Source organism: Cupressus sempervirens, chromosome 1, assembly GCF_028749045.1.
Source record: "Cupressus sempervirens isolate cs-2001-9-10 chromosome 1, ASM2874904v1, whole genome shotgun sequence".
Taxonomy (NCBI): Eukaryota; Viridiplantae; Streptophyta; class Pinopsida; order Cupressales; family Cupressaceae; genus Cupressus; species Cupressus sempervirens.
In genome coordinates this window covers 343642035-343654703 of record NC_143118.1, presented here as the reverse complement: position 1 = coordinate 343654703, position 12669 = coordinate 343642035, and positions in this window count along the sequence as shown.

The following is a 12669-nucleotide window of genomic DNA, read 5'->3' as shown; positions in this document are numbered from 1 at the left end:
GTATGCAAGGCATACACATAGAGCTCAATGGCTAGATTTGCAATTCAAGTTGCGCAAGGATATGTTTCTATTGGATACCATTGTTTTAGTTGTAGACTTCACAGAGAACTACACACTACAACCACAAAATGAGGTGCAAGAAAAGTATTATACTTCTCAATAGGTTTCCATATTTGTTTAGATAACATTCATGCATTCACCTACAAGTACAGAGGATGACAAGAAGATTTTGAGGGAGTACCATTTTTAGATCAGTGGTGATCGATCACATTCTACAGATTTCATACATGGTTGTTTTCAACTATGTTATGGAGATTTGGCTACCAAGGGCATATGATATCTTCAACACATTATTTGGTTAGACAATTGCACATCTCAATTCAAGAATGCATGGATGTTCTATTGGTTGAGCAGGATTCACAAGTTGTGTAGAATTCAATATATGTGGAATTTCATAGAGGCTAGTCATGGAAAGGGAGAGCACGATGGTGCAAGCGCATGCATCAAAAGAGCCTTACCTTATCAATAACTAAAGTACAAAGGTGGATCAATATTGACAGATGCAAAATCCATCATCCAGTGGTATAACACTACAATAGGTCCAAGTAAGGAAGTTGAGTCTATGGTTCATAGATTTTTTTGGTTGATAGATAATACTAACATTGTACCATATGAGGATTTTTGCACACTAAAAGGATCAAGTGAGTTGCACCCTTTTCGAATCTATGAGGCAGGTTCATGGAGTATCCACACATGAAAAATGGCATGCTATTGTCCATCATGTGCAGAGGAAAATTGGGATGACTGTTAGTCAACTGAATGAGTGGAAAAATGGGATATATAGGTTTTGGACCCAATTCACACCTATCGTCCCCCACAAGCACTAGAAATGGTAGAGATGGATTTTTCTATTGAATTTGACTGCTTGTCTTATCTAGTACAACCTAGTAATATATATTTTTATATATCTTTGTAATTTCAATATGTAACTTTATAACTTTTACCTAAGTATTTTTTGAATGAATGACCACATTTTATACATTTATCATTGCAAGCCATGTTTTTGCTATTATTGCACCTAAAGAAAATGAAGAAGGGACAGATTATTATTTGTGTCATTGTGTTCAAGCCAAACAAAAAATTGGATCACTTGGTTATAGATGGTGAAGCTTTAGAGTACCATATTGGTGCAGTGGTTGTAACTCACACATGGATTAGATCATATTCTATGAAGAACCCTAACTTGTGGTTATTCGAGGATTGACAAACAGAGAGGAAGATTATTCATTATTTGAACCTCATTGCCACATCAAATTTCCACTTGATAAAATATGGTGGAAAACCACATAATAAGACTCTTTGGAAAGTTCACGAGTTAGACCATGAGGCAATACTTGAGACATTAAAATGTAGAGCAAATCTAGTTGGTTCATTAGATTGAATAGGGAGAGAGGGAGAGAGAGAAAGAGTGGTGCAGGGTCACCTTGAATCATTGATGCAAGTGGTAGGGTACTAATAATGAGGATTGGGAGAATACAACCCACAAGGACACCTAAACAAAGTTTGAAAGCATAAACAAGGTCCAAAACCCCACACTTGCACCTTGACAACAATAAAGGCTTAACATATGAAACCTACTCCATACATGGAACCATGAACACAAACTTAAGGCATGTTTTTTTTACATCAGTAGGGGCATATGGACTGAATTTGAAGGCCTCAAACTAAGAAAAAATCATAGTTTGTTCATTAACCTATTTGATTCCTAGTAGCCCAAGAAGCAAGGTTATGGCTTGCAACTTAGTAAATGTTGAATGGAAGAAAAAACTAACCACCAAGACACCTCCTACTCCTAATATACTATCAGATTCCAAAGTGCTAACATTGCATACACAAAAATTCTACATTAACCCATGGTGATAGAAATTAAGGCTAAAGGGTTGATTAGGCCACTATTGCAAAGGAAGTACTATTTAGGTACGTGCTAGAACCACCAAATGGTGCAAGGGCACCTTGAAACATAGGGCCCTCACCTTTTCAATTTTTTTGTGTTATGCTCCTATAGAGCTTTTTTAAGTAGTAATAAGTGGTGCAAGGCACCAAGGAAAAGAAGTGCAATAGGTCCATGGATTAGTCATTTGAATAAGGTTTTTGTAACAAGACCATATGTGAAGTCAATTGGATTCTTGGTGTCATTATAAGCCAGGATACCAAATTGAACCAAAGGTCAAATTTGATTTTGTGATTCAATCTCAAGTGATGCTAAAACTTGTAGTGTTGGCCAATAAAAAGTTGCCAACTGTCAAATCTCTCTCACCTTTCATTATGGGATCGAACTATCTATTTTGTGCTTTGGGTGACTAGGTAAAAACTAGCCCCAAGCTCATCCCATTTCATTGAGCACTCAAACATTCTCAGGCAGGCTGAATCAAATCATCCCTAAGAGTCACTAAATGCCATTGGGCAGCAATCTTTGACTGTGACAACTGGATATGTTATCTCATCCAATGATGAAGACTCATGATAGAAGGTAAAGGGGTGATCATACACATCATTTTGAAAATTCTATTTCTTTATGGTAATAAGGTAATCCTTTTTTGTAATTTGAAAGAACTTGAGGTCACCTATAAACCCAAACTGCCTTAGTCCTAACAATTTTCATTTTTTGTTGTTTTTATTAATAAGTTGACTCAATAAGTGTTTTGAGAGTCATTACACCTTATATAGCTGCATGTTATCACTTAATGGAGTTAGTGGAAGATTTTAATGATCTTCTTTTTTGTCTTAATAGTCATTTCATGGGTTTGAAACATAACCACTTCCTTTTCTGAAGAGTTGTCGAAAAATCAACAAATTACATGTTGTTGCAAAGAAAATATAGTCATAGGATGTTGGAAGATTTTTTTCACTCATAGGATGTTGAAGAATCTCTTGGAAGGATGGAATAGATGATAGATTGAAATTTGTGAGATAGTTATTAGGTGTTCCTTGAAGTGGCTAAGATGTTAGTTTGAAGCAAGAAGTTGATTATGATCCGTTTCTCAAATTTTCTCATTCTTCCCTTATTGCTTCCCAAGTCTTGAATATGGAAAGTGATCAAGTAGTTTTTTAATGTTGGGTAGAATTTTGTTTAATATTATAACCAAGTTGGAAAGAGTCTTTGAAGAAACTTACAAAGGTGGGAAAGGTAGTTTTCCTTAAAAGTGTTCTTGCTAGGAATCCACTAGCTTTTCATGTGAGCACTCTGCATCATTTTGGATGCAATTTACATTAAAATGAAATACATGAAATGTACTTAAAATGTAAACAATAAAAACAATATATATATATATTATGATAACCAATAATGTCATACATGAACAAACATATAATATACAAGGTTGCATGGGGATGGGGGTACTTGGGGTACTTAGGGTACGGGTACAACTATTTTTTATAATAGGGGATGGAAGTACTTGGGTATGCCAAACTTTATTTTTTATTATACTTTTATAGTTATAGAAAACCTGAATTTATGAGTCATGAAAATGATTTTCCAAATCAAGAATAGTGATAAAGTTTGCAAATGTAATATATTGTTTTCAGTTTTAGATTTGTTATGCATTTGTAATAATAATTTATGATAAATGTTTAGATGCATAACATAGAGGGTAAAATTTAAACATGAACAAGAAGATCATAAATCATATGACAATGACATATTGCAAATGATAAATTTCTATCTTTAACAGTGATAAAGTTTATTGTTGATCAACATTGTATCAAAGTTTCAAACTGATTAGGTATTGAATTAAGCTTGATAAACAAATAACAAAGAAGGAAAACTTTAAACATGAACAAGATCATAAATCATATGACAATGACATATTGGAAATGAAAAACTTATGCTTGAGCAGTGATAAAGTTTATTGTTAATCAATATTCTATCAAAGTTTCAAACTAATTAGGTATTGAATTAAGCTTGATAAATAATTAGCTAATACACAAACAAAAAATTGAAAAAAATAATAATTAGAAATCTCAATCAATGTCCTTAGCTATGATGCTCTCCATCGAGTACCCAATACTTGGGATATGTGTACCTGGTACTTGGGTATGTGGGTACGAATACTAGGGGTGTGGGTATAATTACCCATGTAACCTTGATAATATATTATGATAACCAATAATGTCATACATGAATGAACATATAGCATATTATGATAACCAATAATGTCATACATGAACAAACATATAATTTATTATGATAACCAATAATGTCATACATGAATGAACATATAATATATTATGATAACCAATAATGTCATACATGAACAAACATATAATATAAAATAATAACTAATAATGTCATACATGAACAAACATATCATTTATTAACCAATAATGTCATAGGTCTACTAATGTCATGCATCAAATATATGTCATACATTAAATATAAATGTCATATATACATCAAATGTATATCAAATATGTCCACTGACATAAAATCCAACATATATGTCCAATGATTCCTATACATGTATGTCTATCAACTATATCTTCTCCTTCCCATGAGGGGAAGGAAACAAATTCCTAGAGGTCTTTGGTCATCATTTGGAGGGAGATGATGAGGATGATGGGGTCTTCCTCACATGCTTTCTCATCCTCTTATTTAGGCTCTTCTCTAACTCGAGCTGATACAAAAAAAGTAGATATGAATCAATAATTATTATACATTGAAATAAAATATATGTACACACAAAACTAATTATTTTCTTTCCGCCATCAAATAGTCACTTTGTACATCCACCTCAAAGGCTCGCAAAAGATCGGGTGTAACAAGGTCCTACAATAATTCAATCAATATAATCACTTATAAATAATATTATAAATTTTGATACTAACTATTATAAACAACAACTAAAACCAAGAAAATTCTTTCATACCTAAGTCAATGGCTCTGAACTAGCCATCGCTGCAACAACTCCATGATCGATGGACTACCAAAGATGAGGAGGAGTCTCAGATGTCAAGAGTTTCATGTCATGCAATAAAAGTTACATGTAACATGAAACATAAAAAAAATATAATCAAATGAATTAAATTAACATGAAACAAATGTACCTCTACAAAGCTCATATCATACCTAGGCTCAGATTCCCTAATGAATGTCAATGGTTTAGTAGAGAACTGATGTACATGAATAAAAAAAAATTGTCAATCCTTCATATGATTACTTAATAAATATATATATATTAATTTAAATGATTAAATTGATACATACCTCTAGACTCATTGACGGGATGAAAAATGGGGTCGGGGGATCTCTACTAGGGCCAATAACACTCTTACCCTGAATTTTGAACAATGTCAATACATGATAATTAATTAGTCATTCACTATACATAAAAAATGTCATCAAATTAGTTTATTATAATTATAATTTACCTGTGTGTTAATGCCAAATGTCTCATTCAGGAATTGATCAGTGACTAGCCCATCATCCATAATATCTCTAGCATGGCAGCCAAACATGCATAAGGATCCACATGATGTGCAAATGTGACCATGATGCACAGAAGGCTCCCCCTCAACTAATGGACTTGTGCAATGAATGAGCGTCTATGTGAAAGCATTAATAGTCCCTAGAGTATTGGCCTCTACATGTTCCTTCACAATTAAAGGAATAATCACATGCTCACCCTGTGGCTTGACAATAGGTGCCCTAACTATGTTAGGGTTACAACATGCCCCCAACCTCTCAAATGATGACCCCCCACCTCTACCCTAAGATTCTAATACATCAAAATAATTGGGGATCTCCCCAAGGACAAATTCACAATACAATTTCTTTGAAAAATACATTGGAACCTAGTGATTATTGCAAGGAGGGGCATCAAAGACCATCCACCATCTATCCCAAAAATTATTTCTAATACCATCATGTATGCACCAATGGATGGGGAACCTTTTAGTTGTCTCTCTATCAGTATTTTGTTCACCAGGCTTTTTAAACAATGCACAAATACTACATTTTCCTATTTCTTTTTTTTTACATCTTGATATGATAATTTTTTTGCATAATTTCTTCTTTGTTCATCCCTCTTAACATTCCAAGTATCCAACTGACCACTAACAGAAGCTACATGGGTCATAATGGACTCGAGGGAGGATGTCAATTATGCGCTCATTGGATTGGTTTGTCCACAAGCTTTCAACCTACCAATGAGTTCTTCTAATTCATTTTTCCCTCTTTCTATTTCATTTATTATGTTGGCTTGTGTTCTAGGAGGAGGTCTTCCAATCGGTGTAGGTTGTGGAATTTCTTGCTCTTGTTGTGGAGGGTTTTGATTCTCATCTTGTGGGGAGGGTTTTCATTCAAATTTTGTGGAGGATTTTGGTTTTGATCTTGTTGGGGATTTGGTGGTTCATTATCCGTATTTCTTGATAAGAAACCAATTGCAATCTAAATAAATAAACAAATTTAAAGACAAATTGAAAAAAACCTATGAAACAATGCAAAAACATATAAAACAATGTAAAAAAAAGAGTACAGAACATATGACCTGATCTTGATCTTGAACTTTAGTGACGAGGAGGCATTTTGAGGAGGTAGGTGGTGAAAGTCCAATTCCTTCAAATTGCATATGCATTGTGAGGAGGAAATCTTGCAAAATGAAATGAAAATAAAATGGGATGCAATTTTTCAGCCCATTTATTAAAAAAATTAGGTTTTCAAAGCATGTACATGCTATAGCACACATGCACTATGGCTTGGGCTGCCCAAGCCTTAGAAAACTAAAAATAAAAAAGGAGTGTCATGTTTCTAGCACCACAGCTTGGTGCACACACCCCCTTTTCATCATCATCTTCATCTTTGTCACTAATAGTAACTAGAACATTACTCAGCTTGTGAAGTACACAGATGTTCTTCCATATGTTTGTAGCATTCTTTACTACATGTTCAATGTCTTTCAATAGCACAAGACAAGTGTTGAATCTCAAGGTAAGCTTTTCTTCATTTTTCTTTAAATATTCTTTTACCTCCTTGTCATCCAAAATCTACATGAGTTGCCTCAAGGTTTTCTCATATATGTATTTTGTAGTTTTCATGGCATTCTCCCATCTTGGCTTGATCTTTTTCATTAGAACATTAGGAATCTACTGAGCAAGCTGGTCTAGAGAATACTTCCATTTACCCATTTTAGATACTATCAAGTCCTCTATTTCCTTCTACTCCTCTGTAGTCCTAATTTCATACCTTAGTGCCTTGAATTTTTTTATGCCAGATCCTAATTCTAAATCTTTCATCCTTTCCTCAAAAGTACGTGGAGGCCTCTTACAAATTGCATCTCCTCCTTGTTTATCTGATTTCTTTCTCGATGATATTCTTGTAAACATAGCAGTAGATGACTTAGCAGGCTTGGTAATAATTACCTTACCTTTCTTCTTCAATGGCTCTTCATCCTCTAATTTTTCTTCATCTTCTACTTCTTCATCCTCAATATCATATCCTTTCCCTTCAGTCAATAGAAGAGTGGAACTGGTTTTCAGTTTGGTAATTCTCTTCTTTCCTTTGTTGACTACCTGAGGGAGTTTGATTTCAAGTTCAATTCTAGCCTTTGCCTCATCATAAGAGCAAAATTATATAGCTTTAGGGTCAATAAGCTCATTAACTAGTGCCTTAATTATGTCCTTGGTTTCATCTATGTTTTCCTCATATCCAAGAGGTTTTACCCATACTATTCTTGGTCTAACTACCTGAATGTATACTTTGTCACAATCAACCATAAAACAAACATCATCTTTGTAATCATCAACTAGTTTCTTGGGAGTCATGAATCTATTATTCATCTTTTCTTTAAATGCATCAAAGTAGTTATCCATAATACTTACATAGTTCTCTCTAGTTTCATCTACATACTCATTAATTTGATAAAGAACTGGTATATCTTTTCTCCAAACTATTGTACCTTTAGATGGGAATAACTTTTGAACATAGAAAAATAGATGAGTCAAAAGTGAACTAAACTTACAAGGATTATTCTTGGAAGTTTTGATGCTCTCCATGTTCTTGTTGAACTGGTTCAATAATAACTCAGCAAGGTCAAGTGATAGGTTATTCTTGACCACTTTATATACTAAATCCACTATTTCACATGACACGTTGTTCAATCTGCTCAAGCTGTAAATCTTGTGAATGATGACATGTATCCCAAACACGAGTTCCATGTCAGTAACAAAATTGATCTTTATTCCCCTTCCATCCCACTCTGCAAGGGTTTTCTTCTCCAGTTCAACCTGGCCTAGGGTTTTGGTCATTTTCACTTTTGTCAACATAGGAAGACTAGTGATCTTGTGGATCATATTTTTGGTTATCAAAACTGGTTGTTCCAACCATAGCTAACCATTGTGCACATAACTAAGAATATGTCTTATCCATTTTATTTTAAAATTCTATGTCATATGTAGAATGTGAGTTAAACCTTTTGTTTCAAGATGTTGATGCTCCAGTTTCAACACACCATTAAGACATAACTACTTTAATGATTCCTCCATCTGCAATGTTCCAATATCTTGAATAGCACATTTAAAATGTGAACAAGTATCATTGATTAACAATACCTTTGGTGGAATTTGTAACTAAGCTCCACTCAAATCTAGGGTTTCTATAACGATAGGACTTAGCTTAAAATCTAGTGTCTTCCACTCCATGCCTCGAACTAACATGTTTGAACCTTTCTTTCATTTGCTACTAGTGGGTGCCATCTTCACTTGGTAGGGTTTGAGAGAATATGAAAATTTTCAATAATAATTCACTCAAATCACTTGAATGCTCTAAAGATCTCCTTGTACATATAGCTCTCAAAAATTCATAGTGAGAAATGACTTTGGTTTCTCCCTTTTTCATCAAATTTTTCCATAAATGCCTGGTATGATTGTTTTCTCAAATGATAGATAATCATCCACTTCATTTGCATTGAATGCTTGGTAGAGTTTTCCATGAATTGGTAACCACATAAAAAATATAGCAGCTCTTGACCTTGCTCAACAAGGTCTTACAACCCAACCTTGCTCGGTAAGGTCTTCAATCCAACCATACTCGATATAGATGGTAACTCGGTAATGAATGGCATTATTCACTTAGTGATCCTTTTTCATCTTGAATTTTGATATGGATCTTTTTTTCTATTAGCTGGAACTGATGTTAGATGACTTCTTGAGAATCCTAGTTCCAGTTCTCCTTTAGGAGATCAAGTGGAAATGCTAGAGTCACCACATTCTTGAGTGACTTTTTCATTATTGCTTGGACTCGCATTCTCAAAATATTTTGGAACCCATTGTTGTCTCATCTACTTTCTGATGTTATCCCCTTTTGCCTTCTTTTCATCTTCAATTCTTCTAGTATTCATACAATTCTTGGCAAGATGACCAAGTTCTGTACAAATGAAACATCTTTTGGTAGTATCTCTTGTCCTCATGTGATGTTTCACACAATTCATTCCAATGTGTCCAAATTCTCCATAGTAATGACCTCTGCACCAAGTGTTATAGTCCCAACCAAATATAGCTTTCACAATTTTTTCTATTGGGTTCAATATCCTACTTTTGCATTCTGAGGATTTGTGCCCATGCTTCTTACATTTGTGACATTTGTCTTCAAACTTAGGTTTCTCTTTGCATTCATTAGACCTATGACCATGCTGATAGAAATTATAGCACTTTCTAGTGAATTTTTCTTTCCCATTGCTCCAACATTTGTTTGATGTATGACCTATCTTGCCATAGTGACTGCAAGTATGTCTTTGATTCTTTTGAGCTCCTTGCTTGGATGATTCACCTTTTGTACATCCAATTCATGCTTTCTATTTTTCTCTATAATGGCTTTTCTCATTCAATTGATTCATGTCTTCTTGAGATTTCATCATCCTCTCATTGGTTTTCCTTTTAGTGTTTAGATCAATCTACAATCTTTCATTCTCTAATCTTAGATTCATGATTTCTTCATTTGCATTAGTGAGTTAACTAATGAAGTCTACTCGTTGAAGGGATAGATGTTGAATTTCATTGTTCTTACCTTCTATCTCTTTTATCTTATTTTTCTCTTCCATGACTTCACATAATCTAACTGACTAAACTTCTTTCTCTCTTATTAGTTTTCTTACTTCTTCTTGAAGAATACCATTATTTTCCAATAGTTCTTTGATTGCTTCATCAACTTCATCTGAATTGCTTGAGTGGATGTCTTCAATTCCTTCTTTAATGTAGAGTTGGTCATTAATCTAGATTGCAATATCTTTCCTTCTTTTCAAATATTGAGAAAGTTTGTCTTTTTCTTTCTTGAGTTGTCCAATAGCTAATTCCAAATCTAGCTTCTCATTGTGAATAGCCTTGTCAAGTCTAAATACCTCCATAGCCTTTGATCTTTGCTCAAGCTATTAAACTTATCTCTGAGAACCATAATGCTCTAATACCAATTGTTGGAAATATTATGATAGGCTAGGTTATTGAAAGGGGAGGGGTGAATCAGTAACCAATAAAACTTAATCCTTAATTAGCAATTAATCCTTCATGTGTATTTTGATCTAATTGCAAGCACGAGAAATTGAAAACATTAAAGCATTCGTAACACTTTAGACACACAATTTGGTGACCTAGAAATCTTCCAAATAGAAAGTAACACTCTGGTGGGGATGATACCTACAAGCTTTAGTACTGTAGTATAAAGTTGGCCTATTAAGGCTTACAATGATCACATCTAATGATCTACCCTATTATGAGAAATAAGGACTGCTAGGTCCTCCTTGCAAAAGGATTTAGAAACATACAATGAAGTATGCACTTGGTAAAGAGATTTACAAAAGACTGTTAGGTCTACCTTGTGAAGGGATTTTAACTAATCCACCTATTAGGATGAAATAGTAGCTGATCTCTAATATACAACTTGGTTAGCTAAATGAGATTCCTTTGAATGTAGTAATCACATTGCTATGATAGATAGATCTTTCCCACAACTTATACTATTGTAGCCTTTGTAATTCACTCTTCTCCTCTTCTTCTTATTACATTACTTCCATACAATACATTGTATGTGATACAATATATTACATATATAATAATCCAATTTAAAAATTACAAAGTTAGACATAATACAAGTTTACACAAAAATCACAAAGTCAACCAAAGTGTAGAAACTCAGGTTTTGAAGACTGGCTCAGTGAGGTTCTGATACTCGACATCCATTGTCAATTCTTGGCATCATCATGCACTTATTAGACATAGAAGCTTGGTTCATACTGATCACTTCCAAGTAGTCTTAAAATTGGTCTGCACTAGTGACTTGGCAAATATTGTGAAACTCGGCATATAAACTAAATTGCTCGATTCACACTCTATAGCTCAGTCAATGCTATCACTATGAGCTCGGTATAAACTAAATCACTTGGTTAACACTAAGTAGCTTATTTAATACTAGACTCAAATCGCATCGACTATGAACTCAATAAGCACTACATAACTTAGTTTGCAATGATAAACTCAGCATACACTAAGATGCTTACTTTACACTATTGATCATCACCATAGTAGTAACTGCTCAGTGCAAATTGAAAACTATCTAAGGGACTTAGTAGCAACTATAGAACTTGGTAGATGTTGAAATGCTTGGTTAACATAGTTAACTATATAATGTTCTTGATAGATACTTATAATCTAAATAAGTGTATGTCACTAATAAAAAACATGACTAGCATGTCAACAATAACTAGATCAGTGTTGCACCTAAAGATTAGCATAAAACAACCTTTATAACTCTTTGGGGTACCTATGCTTATAATCAAATGTCATTTGGCTTGATCAATGCAGGAACAACATTTCAAAGGGCAATGAATTCTTCTTTTAAAGACTTGAAGGATAAAATAATTGTAATATATCTGGATGATTTGACTATATATTCCAAAAGGAGGAAAAATCATCTAAGAGATCTGTCTATGTACCTGAAACAACAATCAAGAGCATACTAACTCAATAAGAGATCAAGATAAATAAGAGAGTTGTGTGGGTAACTAGGATTCAAGAATACAATCTAACCATTAAACCTACTACTTTGGTAAAGGATTAGGGTTTGTGTAAATTAATATCTAAAAATAAAGAATCATCATTAGAAAGCACTAAGGTCGAGCCTTTTTTTTTTTTGGTAAGTTCAACTGATCCCTAGCTTTCCAATGTAGTATATTTATTGACATTGCAAGGAAACTCAAGTGCAGAAATAGCTTCCTACGATAATCTCATAAGGAAAGTATGGTGCAAATCCTTTTAAAAATCTTCTACACTTACAGATTCAATATCATGTAAACAACAATATTGTAGCCAACCATACATACAAAAATTAGATAGAGAAAGAACACATAACACAAAGATTTTTCGGTGGGGAAAAACATTTTGGTAAAATAACCCCACCCCTCCAGAACCTACACAATGTATTATCTTCAACACAAGATTACAATACACTTGCAATGCAAGTTCAACATCAATAATAGAAGACTCCAGCAGCACCTCAGTACCTGCAAACTTTCATCTATCACACTCTTGCATTACAACATGCAATACCCATTTTATGAACATCTTAAGACCCAACAAAATGCCCATAATGGAGTTGGGCATTTTTCATGGCTCAACCACCAAGAAACA